This window comes from Triticum dicoccoides, chromosome 5A (genome assembly GCF_002162155.2).
Source record: "Triticum dicoccoides isolate Atlit2015 ecotype Zavitan chromosome 5A, WEW_v2.0, whole genome shotgun sequence".
Classification (NCBI taxonomy): domain Eukaryota; kingdom Viridiplantae; phylum Streptophyta; class Magnoliopsida; order Poales; family Poaceae; genus Triticum; species Triticum dicoccoides.
The window spans coordinates 122184572-122187948 of record NC_041388.1 but is presented as its reverse complement, the minus strand read 5'-3'; positions in this window follow the sequence as shown (position 1 = coordinate 122187948).

Below are 3377 nucleotides of genomic sequence, written 5' to 3'. Positions count from 1 at the left end.
GCTGACGCGCCCCCACGGAAGAAATCAAGAGACCAAAGCGGCCGAGAATGAAAGACTCACCCGGATGACGGCCCGCGTCGACAGGAACTCCTGGGTGTACTGCTGCAGCAGGGCAGCCTGAGATTGAAGCCGGCTCCGGACCTCTTGAGCCGCCGCATTCAGCTCGCCAGTCCCCCCGCTGGGAGTCCACTCGGACGTAGCGGTGCTGGCTACCTCCAGAGCCTCCACTGACTGGCCGGCGCCCGCAACTCGGCGCGAATCCGGCAGAGCGGCGCCTCCCCCTGCGCGCCGACGCGTCACCGGCTGCACCTCGGAGCCGGCTCCATCCTCCGGCTCACCCCCGGCCGGCTCCTCTGGCACCGCTGACGGTTGGCCGCTTTGGCCCGCTCCGGTTGGCGCTGCCGGCGGCGCTCTCCCCGCGAAGGCCATGAGGTCCTCCCTCCTCTCCATCAGCAGTGGGTTTTGGACGATTTCCTCCGCCAGGGGCAATGTCAGGGGCCATGGCTCGGAGGGGAATGGCGAGCAGCGGAGGCTGGTTACGTGAACCCTCCGCCTCCGTTTCCGCGGTCGCCGCCTCCGCCTGGGCCTTGGCTGCCGCATCGGCCTGCTCCTTCGCCGCCTGGGCGGCCGCTTTTTCCGGCGCCTCATGCTCCTCCCGCGCCTCACGGGCGTTCCGCTCCATGGCCTCCGTAAGGTTGGCGCGGGGGTCCACGCGGCGGGAGCCCGAAGACCCTCCGGTCGGCCCAACTACGGAGCCGCCCGGACCCCGCTCAAGGGAAAGCGGCGCCCTGTTCAGCGAGCGGGAAAAGGTTAGGAAGAATGTTTGAACAGGAGAGAACGATGAAAAGCATGCGACCAAGCAATCGACGACTTACGCTCAGACCGCCTGAGGCTGCTTCACCGCCTTGCGGAAGCGGGCCGCCTTCGCGGCCGCCTCATCTCGCTTGGTCACCGCGGTGGAGGCTTTGGACTTCTTCGGCCGACTGCCGAAGAGGGTTGACGCGGCCCGGCGCTTCTGTGCGCCGCCGCCAGCAGCCGGCGTGGCGGACGAGCCCGCACCCTGATGGTCGGCCGCCGGCTGGCGACGAGGGGTGACTTCGGCTTCGGCATCATCCGGCCAGTCCTCGAAGCCGGTGGTAAGCCATGTGCCTCCGGACTCGGCGTCGTCCCCCACGACGGCGTCTTCCATGGCGGTCGCCCCCAAATCCGGGTCGTCAACGTCGTCCACCGTGCGGTCGGGACGTACTAGCGTTCTATCCCTGCTGCCCTGGTCGTTGGCGGAAGAAGGAGGTTCTGCTAAGAAGAACCGACCGATCAGAAGCCGACCATCATAAGGCCGGCTACCAACAAAAAGAAGAAAGAGAGGAAAGCTTACCACTGGCGGAGGGTTGGCGCGAGAATACGACACCTTGCCGTATTGCCAGTCCTCGGCGAGCTTGCAATGGAGATATGATTTACCATATACGACACCTCCGCATGAGGCATCTCCCTGGTGCTCAGCCGGCTTGGGTCGAAGCGGCCGCTCATCTGGCACATCATGTGGGGCCGGCTTTGGAGAGGAAGTATCCGGCGCTCCACAAAGGCGGCCACCAAGTCGGCCCCGCTCAGGCCTTCCGACTGGATCATCACCCGAAGCCGGGAGACGGCAGCGTTCCCGGCCTGAGACAGTGACCTGGAACGGAAACTCCATGAGGGCTGCCTCCCAGCCGGCGGGCCGGCCACGTAAACCGGCAGGTTGACGTGGTCTCCTTGCTCGGCGATGTTCTTCACGTAGAAGTACGACTTCTGCCAGATCTTCACCGACTGGATCAGGGGGATGGGCGGGAACATGTTGTTCTTGCCCGACCTCCTCATGGAGATGAAGGCCCCACAGGGGGCCGGTACGCCTGCGACGACGGTGCCGAGTTTGCTCTAGAAGAATTCCCCCCAGAGCTCCAGCGCGGGGAGAAGCCCCAAGAAGCCTTCGCCGAGAGAGACGAAGGCCGACAGCAGCATCACCGCATTGGGCGTGAGGTGATGCGGCTGAAGATTGTAGAACTCGAGGAAGGAGCGCAGGAATCCGCTCGCCGGAAGGCCGAAGCCACGCAGGAAGTGCGAGCGGAAGACGACCCGCTCGCCCTCCTCCGGTGCCGGCGAGATCTCCGTCTTTGGCGCCAGGCGGACCCGCACGAGGCTGGCGTCGGGCAGGCGCCGAGTTTGGCGGAGGAACTCAACAAGGTCCTCATGGACGTTGGAGCCATCCCACGAGCTCGACAGCGCCATGGGAGCAAGACGATGTGGCGGCGCGACGGCGCTGAGACAGGAGGCTGCGGCGACAACGAGAGGAAGAAAGGAGGATGAGAAGGGGCGGAGCGAGAGAGAGCGTGCGAACCTCTGTCTCTCCCCCTCCGCCCCTACTTATAGGCTCGCGTGGCGGAGCCGAGGAGGCGCGGCGTGGGGAAACGTGGGGATCGATCGTGCCCACTCCCCCACGTCCCGCGTTTATTGCGCCCTAACGGCGAAATAAAATCGCCACGGGAAGGCGAGCGGTCTACCTGGGCCGCAGAAGATCAGCGTTCGGGCCGAGGCCTAGGAGCGGCGGGCCCGGACCTGCGGCGGCGTCCCTTGGCGCGCATGCGCCGGCAGGGTCTCGCTGCCACGTGGCCCACAGGAGGGCCCGCGGTGAGCGTGTGGGTCGACCACTTTCCCGCCTGCAAGACGCAGGGCTCCCCGAAATCGGCATACACCAGCAAAGCCGGCTTTTCAGGGTAGGAAGCTGGCCAAGCTTCTCGTCCCTTTGTCTGCCTCGAAGCTCAATCGGCTTCGGGGACTACTGTCGGAGTAAATAGCCATGGGTAGCCTAGCCGGCTTCCCCTGGCCCTTCTGAAAAAATTACGAGCCCGTCCGGCTCTCAAGAATCCAAGACTTGGGGCTGCCTTCCCCTTGCTGGCTGTCACCCAGGCCGGCTTTCGCAAGGCGGCCCGACTTTAGCCCTCATGAAGAAAGCCACGGGAGGGCCGACTTCGAGAAGCTGGCCGCGAGAAGGCCGACTCCAAGAAGCCGGCTCCCATAGAGCGGTCGAGACCGTACCCTCAAAGTTTCCACCTAGCGGCGATGTGACGGAGCGTGGCTACAGTAAAGCTAGCCACCCCCGAATCCCGGAGCACGCCTGGCACAGTGCACCGTACGGAGTGGGCATGACCCGTCCGGCGCGACACTGTTGCCATGTTGACCCTGATGTCACCCACGACGGGCCGCCAGCGCGGCCCACAGGCGGTGGGCCGCCCGAAGGCGGCCAGGCCTCCCCCAGTCGGCCCGAGACGGGGCCGGCTCCCTGCAGCCGGCTCGCTTCCCCCCTCGAAGGAGATGCCCCATTAAGGAGACAAGACGTGGTGAGG